General features: G+C 38.9%; 1 protein-coding gene across 2 annotated transcripts in view; it reads right to left on the minus strand.

Annotated features, from left to right (window-relative positions):
• LOC127433270 (talin-1-like) overlaps positions 1-12,058 on the minus strand; it is a 264,085-nt gene that overhangs the window by 142,999 nt on the left and 109,028 nt on the right. The gene's annotated exons all lie outside the window — the stretch shown is intronic.

Genomic DNA, 12,058 nt, shown 5'->3' on the forward strand with positions numbered 1-12,058 from the left:
AATACAGAAGCAGATCATGTAAATAACTATAAACTCCGAAACTGGCATTTCTCTGTGCGTTCAGCACCTCTTCTATGAGTTGCGCGAAGTGTCCCGATCTAAGGGGGAGAGACTGAAACTGCATCCGGCTGATGCACACTCTGGGGTGGGGACACTCATCCCTCGAGCAAACGAGCTTGCTGCAGCTCGTGACTCATTGTATCATAATACAGTATAAGTGCCACTGTGCATTTCTTAACGTGAAGGAAATTGGCAATATAAGAGAGAGTTAATTTTTTGGTGAGTTAAAGATGGACTGAAGAGAACAAAAAGGTGAGAGAGGGTAGTCTTCGCCCCATTATACACTGCAATAAAATATGTTTTTGATTTATTTTTGTTTTGGCTTGTATTCCAATAAAAATATCTAAAACTCCTTTAAAACAACATGCATTTACTTTAGCAGCTATACTGCAGAAGAAATTATTTTTATCTGAGAATGTTGAATATAATATTAAAAATACAAATATTTAAAAATATCTTAAAATCCTTTACAAAAAGATGCATTCACCTGAGAAGCAGCATATAAGATATTTAGACTTGCTTTTAGAGAATAGATCTTAAATATAAGTATATTTTGTCTTTACTGCACTCGCAGAAATATAACCAAGTGAAAAAAATACACTTATATTTAAGATACATTCTCTTAAAGTAAGTCTAAATATCTTATATGTTGCTTCTCAGGTAAATGTATTTTTAGACAATTTTAAAACGGAAAACAAGACAAAAACACTTGATAACAACAGGATTTTTTGCTGTGATTTTTTGAGTCAGTGAATGTCATTTAGAAGTATTTTTAAAAGATGATTTTGTCTGCATTATTGTTAGCAAGCACATTTAATACAACCTTTTAAATCGAGGCACAAGCTGAATAGTTGGTTAAGAGCTAATGATTAATCGTTGCAATAATTGCCTGAATAACTGAATAATCGTTCTAATAATCGTTAGATTAGTCGATTATCAAAATGATCGTTAGTTACCGCCCTAAAGAATACAAAGGCTTAATTGCCCCTGTCCTAACTATACCATTATGCAAACAAATAGCAACTCCAAAAAAAACATTTCTGGAACCGAGTTTCCCTGGTGCAAAGATAAAAGTGTAAAGACTAGGGATACACCGAAATTTCAGCTGCCAAAAGAGAAAAAAGCAGAAAATCTGAACAAAAACTGTTACTTTAAAATCAAGTAACAGAGACACTGACATGAAGAAAATGCAGCGTTTTATGTGAAAATATGTAAACAGCAGCTTATGTTTAAATATATATTGATAGTAACAAGATTGTGCTTATAATTGAGATGTGCATCTGTACAGTGTGTGTGTGTGTGTGTGTGTGTGTGCCTACACACGAACGAGCACAAAAACACTCAAAGGAGATTATGAAAGCACACTGTGGAGAAATTCAAAATGCAAACCCACATTCTGTTGGTGTTTGCACTAACTAGTTGCCTATTAAAGTCTACATTCCCAAAAGTAATGAAGCGACTGCTCTCTTGAATATCAGCGCATTAATAAAGAGTGTTTTCCCGTGTGTATTCAGAGGCTGTTAGCTTGAGCCACCATCACATATCATGGCAAAATATCCCCACCTACTCTTCGAGCCGAGCCGCACTCTAAAGTCTAAGTCCACCCACTTTGCATCCGCCGCTCGCGGTCTCGCACAAATGGAATGGAAAATGCTTTTGTAAAGAAAGTGTGAATTTTTTCAGTTTTTGTTCAGATTTTCTGCTTTTTTTTTTTTTTTTTTTGCAGCCGAAATTCGGTGCATCCCTAGTCTTTACACTTTTCATCTTTGCACCAGGGAAACTCGGTTCCAGAAACGTTTTTTTGTTTGGTATTTGTACACAATGATGACTCTAAGACATTATAGATATTACAGTTTTATCTTCTGTTAATGCCTGATCTTCTGTAAAGCTGCTTTGAAACGATGTGTGTTGTGAAAGGCGCTATACAAATAAAAATGATAGTCACAGATAAACTAAGTTTATTTTATCTCACAACAATATTGACAATATGGATGATGGACAGATACAAGATAAACTTGCTTTTGTCCTTTGTTGTGTATTCATCAGTACTTTATTAGCACTTTGTAGGGTAAATATTTGCTTATGTTAGGCAAAACTCAGATTATACAGTATATATATAGGCCTATAAACAGTATATATTAGTAGGTAGGTAGGTAGATAGATAAATAATAAAAATTATATATATATATACAGTCATGTGAAAAAATAAGTACACTCCATGGAAATTGTTGGCTTTTTTTTTTTTTTTTTTTTTTTACATATTTGGACAAGCAAACATTTGATCCTCTTTGAAACAGTGCTGATAATAAAGTTGATATACGTGAACAAAACCACAAGGAAAATTAGCTTTTTCAATTATTTATTCAGCAAAAATATCAATAGATGTGATATTCTTCTGTGGAAAAAGTAAGTACACCCTTGGCCTCAGAAGCTAGTATTGCCCCCTTAAGCAGAAATAACTTTTTGTAGGCGTTTTGCATAATTGTCCACCAGTCTCTGACATCGGCTTGCAGAAATGTTTGACAAAAAAAATTCTTTCAGTTGCAAGATGTTTTTTTTTTTGTTTCTTTTATTTTTTAATAACACATTTTTATTGATTTATGCAGCAAATTACACAGACATAATAGAAAATACAACCTCAAACCACTTTTATTTTCCCCTCCCCGAGCAATAATTCCTCCACCCCACCCGACACAAACAAGCACTCAAGTGATCGGGAGCCAACTGACAAAGACACATGTAGGGCTTTACTGGTTGTTTAGATCAGTGTTACTATCAGAAATAATTAATAATTATTTCTGTAGTTATTAATCAATATTTAAATTAATTAATTGGATCTAACTCATTAAAACCTCATATGGGACTCCAGTAAATGTAGTGTGCTACGTTTAGGAGCAAGTTTGGTTATTAGCAATAATTAATAATTATCAAAGATAATTATTAATTATTAAAATCAATAGAACATCGATGAGAATCAATGTTAACTTTTTTTAATCCTTTAAAATCAACACTTATCAAAGATAATCGTTAATTGTTAACATCGATGAAACATTAAAATTAACACTAGCTTATTGATCATTCAAATTCAATCATCAAAGATAATTATCAATTATCAAAAATCAATAGAATATTAATAAGGATTAACATTGACGGGGCACCACCCTGAAATCAGGGACTAATAACCGAATATTAAAACAGTCTCAATATTAGATTGTTTTCTTAGGAAAATCGACATCCGAAGAATATCGATTTTTGGGGGAAAAAAAACAATGAATGAAGGTTTGAATCCGAGCACTGACATCCCGTCAGCATGACACAGGCGTATGCAAAACAAACCAAAACACTTCTCTTTGTAATATAACAAAGTTTATTTATGCAGTAATATCAATTAATAATTAATACAATGCAGTCAATAAATGTCCGACTTACAACTACAAACTAAACAGTGATATGATTAGATATGGAAATAAAAATATTTCTATAACACAAGGTGTGTGTGTGACAGTGTGTGTGTGTCAGTGTGTGTGTCAGTGTGGTTAGTGAGAGAGAGAGAGAGAGAGAGAGAGAGATGATTAAGTGACAGCCCGAAAGCTGATTTTGCGACAGCTGGAGATAAAGCAACCGTGTTCATCACTCAGAGACGCGGTTTTACGAGCGGGGCTCGTAAAAGTCCCTTGTTATTTGACTCTTTAATGGATGAACTCAGTTGCTGTCTCACCCGCGATGGCGAAAATGCACAACAGTCCAATTTGGTTGGACCACAATACAGCAAAACAAATTCGTGATAATTAATACCCTGAGTATTAATAATGAGTGGACATGACGGTCCGTAAACTGTACAAGCAAAAACCTTGAAACACAAGAATAACACACTATAATATTCTATCTCTGCCCAGACGTAAACCTCTTACTTGAATCGCATGAGGACACAGGTAGAATGTGTTTTCCTCCGTCCTTTAACTTTGACCCGGTTCATTGAGGCTCGGGTGATGACGGGGGCCGTTTCCTCGCGCTGTCGGCGGGCGGTACGGCTGTTGATTCTCGGCGGGCTGGCGGAGAACTCAGAAATGTCGACTTGATTGAAGATGGAAGAGAAATCTTTAATCTCTTCACTTCTGTAGGCCAACGGATGAAGATGCGATTTGCTCGGCGGTCTCCTTCGGATCCGTTAGAGTGTTCGGTTGATCACAGAGTAATCTCAACTCGTCCAGCGAGATGGAGATTGTATGGCTACAGTTTCAAGTCGGACATTACTTCCTTAAGCCACGAGGTTGCACCGGAGAGCAGCAAAAAGCTACGTCCGTATTCAGTGAACTAAGTCGCTGGAAGCAACTTTGGAAGCATTTCAGAATTATTTGAAGTCCTGATGATGTCATGTTTGAGGGACGTTCTGTTGTGTGCCTCATCCAATAGGAGTTGAGAGCTCGATCCTTTAGAGGGCAAGGCTTCATGGATCTGTAGTCTGTTTTGGACTCCCTTTGTTTGATTTTGGCGCGATTTTTATCAGTAAAATTTACGACTTAGAAGGAGGGGGCTTGAGGAATGTTTTTATGACTGTTAGGCCTGCCTTTGTCTTCTATCTGAATACATGAGGCGCAACACACACAATAGACAATAAAACAGGAAATATTTAGACATAGAAATAAAAAAATAAACAAATAACATTTTAAATAATTAAAAAAAACAACTCTAATCCCTCTCCACTTCCCCTCCCCGAGAACCCTCCAAAAAGGTTAGATAACCGCCCCACTTCCTAATGAAAATATCCATGTTATCCAGCCTTCTGTACACCATCTCCTCAAACAGCGCCACCCTACCCAGCTCAACGCACCACACACGAAAGGAGGGCGCATCATCCGACTTCCATCCCTTGAGAATTAACCGCCTGCCAATCATCATGCCTGTCAGGACCCAACTCTCCACGTATTTATCACCCACATGCAGGACCGCTACATCCCCCAAAACACACAATCTGGGGCAAAACGAAAACCGTGTGTTGACCACTACGCATACGAACCTCTGTACTTTCAACCAAAACTCTTGTATCCTAACACATCCCCAGAAAACATGGGATGTGTCCCCGTCTTCCGACTGGCATCTCCAGCAGGTGGGTGTGTCTTTAAGACCAAGCCTATACATTCTAGAGGGGGTCCAATAAAATCGATGCAAAATCTTAAATTGCATAAGGTACACCCTTGCATCTCTAGATGCAGACTTGATGTTTTTTAAAATCCCAGCCCACACCCCATCCTCCAACACCAAATTAAAATCCTTCTCCCATAATCTCTTAATAGAAGTTAAAGCTCCATCCCCCAAACTCTGAATTAGCAAAGTGTAATACACTGATGCCTCATGTCCTTTACCAAAAGCAGCAAGCACCTCTCCCAAAGTATCTGCCGCTCTAGGGGGGTGTACGCTACTTCCAAAAATAGTACAGAGCAGGTGACGCAACTGTAAATACCTAAAAAACTGAGATCAGGGAATCCCAAAATGTTGAGTCAAATTATCAAAGGATCTCAACACTCCGTTCTCATATAGATCACCGAGTGCAGCAACCCCCCTGACAATCCACTCTGACCAGCAGAAGGGGGACTTATCAATACATAATTTTGGGTTCAACCATATGCTTGAAGCAGCATTCAAATAAATGTCCGAATTAAACACTCTGGACACTTTTGTCCATACCGAGTTCAAATGCGAGATGACTGGGTGTAACTTAATTTCACCGGTTAATTTGATAGACAGGCCCTGCAGTGGCGAAATAGGGGCAAGAACTTCTTGTTCAATACAAAACCAGGGAGGGGTCCTTTCAGGTGGAAGCGACCAATGAGCCAAATGTCTGAGACCGAAAGCATAATAATAAAACAAAGTCTTGGGTAGGCCTAGTCCACATTTGTCAATCGGCCTATGTAATTTGTTGAAGTGCAATCTGGTTCGCTTACCATTCCAAATGAAGGACTTTGCTATACTTTCAAATTGCTTAAAATAAGAGAGGGGGACATCTATAGGGAGTGACTGTAGCAGGTAGTTGAATTTTGGAATACAATTTATTTTAATTACATTGACCTTCCCAATCATCGATAAATGTAGTGAAGCCCACCTGTCCACATTGCTCGAAAATCTTTTTATTAGAGGGTCAAAATTAACTCTAAGTCAGACAAATTTGGTGGAAATAAAATACCTAAATATTTAATGCCCTGTTTGGGTCACTGGAAAGCGCCTGGCTGGAAAGCCACTACTGGACATTATGCTGTCAGAGCCAAAGCTTCGGATTTAGACCAATTGACTTTGTATCCTGAGAACTTGGAGAAGGAATTAATAATTCTGTGGAGGCAAGGCATAGATCTAGAAGGGTCGGAGACAAATAATAAAATATCATCTGCATAAAGCAAAAGCTTATGTGTCACACCTCCCGCAATCATCCCTGGAAAATCAACTTCTTTTCTTATCGCGGCTGCTAATGGTTCCAGGGCAAGACAGAACAATAATGGGGAAAGAGGGCAACCCTGACGGGTGCCCCTATTCAGAGTAAAATAATCTGAAATTAATCCGTTTGTTTGTACTGCTGCTACAGGGTGTCTATAAAGTAACTTAATCCAACCAATAAATGTACTCCCGAAGCCATACATTTCCGAAATCTTAAAAAGATAATCCCATTCAACCATATCAAATGCCTTTTCAGCGTCGAGTGAGATGGCAGCGACCGGAGTCTGATCATTCGCCACTGACCACATGATATTGATGAAACGCCTAATATTATCAGAAGAACTACGGCCCCGAATAAACCCCACCTGATCTATACGTATAAGAGATGTCATAACTTTACTTAATCGGTTAGCCAGAATTTTTGACACATTTTTTACATCTAACTGGATCAGGGAAATTGGCCGGTAACTATTACATTCGCTTGGTTTTTGTCCTTTTTAAGAATCAGACTGATCCGGGCTTGTGTCATGGTTGGGGGAAGCTTTCCATTCTTTAATGCTTCTGTATAAACTTCTAGCAAAAGTGGATCCAGTTCTGTTGCACGAGATCTAAAAAATTCAGTGGCAAATCCATCTGGCCCCGGAGCTTTGCCTGTAGGCAGGGACTTAATTACCACGTCAAGCTCCTCCAAGGTTATCTCAGAATCAAGAGAGTTTTTTTGCTCGGTCGTCAGTTTAGGGAGTTCTAGTGGATCCACAAATTTTCCAATATCTTCATCAGTAGATGAAGACGTGGAACTATAGAGATCAAAATAGAACTCCCTAAAAGCATTATTAATATCACTGGTCGAGGTAAATATTTCACCGGCAGAAGATTTTATTGAGGGAATGGTTGAAAAAGAGTCTCTCTGTTTTATATATATCTAGTTAAAAGCTTCCCTGCTTTGTCCCCCGACTCAAAGTATGACTGTCTTGCCCTGAACAACCAAAACTCCACTTTCTGCGACAAAATTGTATTATATTTATATTTCATTCGTGTCAATTCTCTGAGGCCATCAGATGACATACGACATTTCAGCTCTGCCTCTGCCCTTTTAATATTCCCTTCCAATTCCACAAGTTCTTGTGCTTTAGATATTTTGAGGAATGAGGCATACTGTATGATCCGACCCCTAAGAACCGCCTTAAGTGCCTCCCAAGCCATGCCCACAGAGGATACTGAGGACCAGTTGGTCTCCATATAAACAATGATTTCAGCCTTTAACATTTGTTGGAAATCAGGATTTTGCAAAAGGGATACATTAAAGCACCAACTATATGATTTCTTTTTCTCCGTATGTGGCAACATCTCTAAACTCACCAGGGCGTGATCCGAGACTAAGATGTTTCCAACTGAGCAATCGACTACAGACGAAATGAGGGACTTAGATATAAAAAATTAAAAAAAATCTATTCTAGAATAGATTTTATGAACTGATGAAAAAAAATTTATTATCCCTACCAGATGGGTTCAAAAGTCGCCAAATATCTGCAAGACCAAGATTTTTACACATCCTGTGAAGTGTCACTGTTGCTCTAGGGGGCTTACACACTTTTGCTTCACTGTGATCAAGGACTGAGTCCATCAAAAGATTAAAGTCTCCTCCCAAAATTATATCATAAGGGGTGCCAGCGGTTGGCAACATCCCTTCAAGTTCTATAAAAAAGCCCTGGTCATGTATGCATTAGGTGCATAAATATTAGCCAAAATCAGCCTTTGTCCCTGAATTTCAACTAAAACAATAATGACTCTTCCTAATTTATCCTTCATTTGTTTGAGATATTTGAATTGTAGATGTTTATTTATCAATATAATAACTCCAGCACTAAAAAAAACATGTCCACCCCATATCTTCCCAAATTTTTCAGCTTCCTGTGGGGAAAGATGTGTTTCTTGAAGAAACACTATATCATATTTCTTACGCTTAAGAAAAGTAACAACCTTTCTTCTTTTTATGGGGTTCCCCAACCCACTGACAACGATTGACATCTTGATATAAAAGAAAAAAAAAAAATGTGTGTCAAAAACAAGATTATACAGACCACAATCCCCATAAAAAAAAAGAAAACCCCGCGCACGAGAGCGCCAACCGGTGTCAATCCCTCCAAACTCAAAAGGTCCATGCAAGCCTGCAAGAGCCCCCCGCGACAACTTTGCCATCGGATTGCTCAATTTTGCCTCACAAATTTGTAAGGCAAAATTACATAACAGAAAATACTTTGTAAAACAAACCTCTGCCAATAGGCATTATAAACACACACAATGTATAGATTCATTCACAGAACTGACTCAAAGATGTGTTCTTCCACAGAACAAAATTCCAGCCGCTATAAACAGTTCAGTGTCCTCAAACAGTCAAACAGATGAACGGTGAACCGGTTGCTTATGAATGCAGCAGATGACGTAATCATTCCAATGTCCCGCAGAAAAACTCCGCAAATCAAACCCCAGCCAACAGGAGGCATAAGAACAAAGAACATGCAGGTTCATCCACAAAACTGTCCCAAAGCAGTGTTACTCCACAAAGCAAACTCCAGCCGCTAGGCGGAACCATCATAAACAGCAGCAAAACAGGAATCCGGTTCCTCAGGTGATCAAGAGTCAAGTTCACTCAGAGGGCACATGAAAAGAATACACCATGACTTATTCAGACTGCCAAGTGTAAAAAAGACATCTTTTGTGTGGGCATGTAAACATTTTGTGGTCATCCATAGTGTCTAATCTCAATCTGGCCGGGAACTTCAGTGCAGAAGCAATCTTCCGTCAATGCAAAAGATTCTTTAAGGAAAAGTGTTATTCCACCAAACAGACTCCAGCCGCCAGGCGGAGTCAACGCAAAAAGAAACAAAAATGTCGCCCAACTTCCTCCAACAGTAGAGTCAAAGAACAGCGAGTCGATCCGCTTACATGAGAAAAACCCCAATGGTTTACTCACTCATAGATTGTATAAAAGACAGTGCTTGTTTCGGACACGTGAATACTTTGCGACCGTCCTTAGTCTCTATTCTCAGTCTGGCCAGAAACATCAGTGCAAAAATGATATTTCTTTGATGCAAGAGTTTCTTACACTCCTTGAATCACTCGCGTTTCTCTTGTCGAATTCGCAAAGTCCGGGAACAAGAAAATACTGTGATTCTTCCAAGAAAGCCCTCCCCTGTTCCTCGCCTGGTGCAACACAAGATCTTTATCGGATGATCTCAGAAATTTGACCAAAATCGATCGGGGCCTGTTTCCCTCAGTAGATCTACCCGCCAGAACTCTGTGAGCTCGCATGATTTCCAGCTTGTGGCCTGTTATGTCGAGCAGACTTGGGAAGAGTTCATCCAAGAATTTCACCATATCTCTGCCCTCCTCATGCTCAGGAATTCCAACAACTCGGATGTCATTCCTGCGATTTCTATTCTCAAGATCTTACATTTTTCAAGAACACATTCCAAATCAACTTTGGTCACGGGTGGATTAGCGGGTAATTCCCTCTCCGATGACTCAAAACAATCGATTTGTCTCTCAACATCCATCGCTCTTTCCATTGCCGTAATCGATCGACGTATAACAGCGAGATCCTCCAAGTCAGCAAGAATCCTCGTCAGCATCACCTACATGTTGGACAGTTGACGCTGGATCTCCTCTCTTGTTGCACCAACCAAATCAAGTCCCCGGTCTGTAGGCCTGACGGGGCTTTCATCCTGAGCAAGTAAGTGTCTTTTAATGTCTCCAGAGCCCGAGGATTTTAACTTATTTTATCTCAAAGAGCAAATGTGTAACTGACTGTATCGAATTTCACCAGGTTATCACATAAAAATAATTACAAATTTAGCAAAGTACGCAGAGCTCGTTGCTCACACGTCTGCTCCCTGCATGGCGTCACGTGACCTCCCTCAGTTGCAAGATGTTTGAGGGTTTTCTTGCAAGTACTGCCCGTTTCAAATCCCCCTACAACATTTCAGTGGGATTCAAATCTGGGCTTTGACTAGGCCATTCCATAACCCGCCATTTCTTCTTTTTGAGCCATTCCTAGGTGGATTTGCTAGTGTGTTTTGGATTATTTTCGTGTTGAAAGGTCCACTTTCAGTTCAACTTCAACTTTCGGACAGATGGCCTCACATTATCTTCAAGCACTCTTTGATATGATGCAGAATTCATAGTTGAATCAGTGACTGCAAGCTGTCAAGTACCTGAGGCAGTGAAGCAACCCCAAACCATAACATTTCCACCACCGTGCTTCACAGTTGGTATGAGTTTCTTCTCCTGAAAAGCTGTTTTTGGTCTGCGCCAAACATGTGTACTGTTACTGTGGCCAAACCACTCTATCTTTGATGCGTCTGTTCAGAGCACATTATTCCAAAAGTCCTGGACTTTGCCTATGTGTTCATTGGCAAACTGTAGTCTTGCTGTAATGTTCTTTTTAGACAGCAAAGGCTTTTTCCGGGCACGCCTCCCATGCACGTCAAATTTGTGCAATCTCTTTCTGATTGTAGACGCATGCACTTTGACACCAACAGTTGCAAAAGTTACCTGTAGATCCTGTGATGAAATTTTGGGGTTCTTGGAGACTTCTTTTTTTATCAAATGGTCTGCTCTTGGGCTGAATTTGTTGGGATGGCCAGTCCTGGACAAATTGGCAGTCATTTGATATCTACGCCACTTGTAAATGATTTTCCTTACAGTGGAATGATTTATTTCAAATAATTTGGAGATCTTTTTAAATCCCTTGCCAGACTCATAGGCATTCACAACCTTTTTTCTGAAGTCCTCACATAACTCTTTAGATCTTGGAATGATGACACCACACAATTAAGACAGGTTCCACCTGCACTCCCTAAAGAGGTTCTAATCATTGGCACCCAATCTTAAAAACACCTGATTCTAATTTTATGGATTTGAAGGTGTGATACATTTTTCCACAAACGAATATCACATCTATTAATATTTTTGTTTAATAAATTATTGAAAAAGGTAATTTTCCTTGTGGTTTTGTTCAAGTATACCAACTTTATTATAAGCACTGTTTCAAAGAGGATCAAATGTTTGCTTGTCCAAATATGTAAAAAAAAAAAAAAAAAGCCAACAATTTCCATGGGGTGTACTTATTTTTTCACATAACTGTATATATACACAGCATTTTCGGCTTTGGTTTTCGGCCCGGTGTCTCAGGAATTTTCAGTTTTGGTCAAAAATATTCATTCTGGTGCATCATTCATAAAGATGCCACAAAACCTGTAAAAAAAAAAAATGCATGGATTTCAGCACAAAAGGAAATGAATAACAAACGATCAAACAAAAACAAAGACATATATAGCTATTAGACAGTGACAAAACTTACTGACCGTCCCACAGTAATCAGACATAGCTGAGAAACATTTATGCAGTTATTTAGCTTTTATTAACAACACGGTTTCCCTTGGGTGTTTGCCGAGCAAATAGCAGATGTGACTCAATTGGACTGAACAAAATGTAAATCAAATCAAATCAAATCACATTTATTGTCACACAGCCATATACACAAGTGCAATGGTGTGTGAAATTCTTGGGT

This window comes from Myxocyprinus asiaticus, chromosome 43 (genome assembly GCF_019703515.2).
Source record: "Myxocyprinus asiaticus isolate MX2 ecotype Aquarium Trade chromosome 43, UBuf_Myxa_2, whole genome shotgun sequence".
Classification (NCBI taxonomy): Eukaryota; Metazoa; Chordata; class Actinopteri; order Cypriniformes; family Catostomidae; genus Myxocyprinus; species Myxocyprinus asiaticus.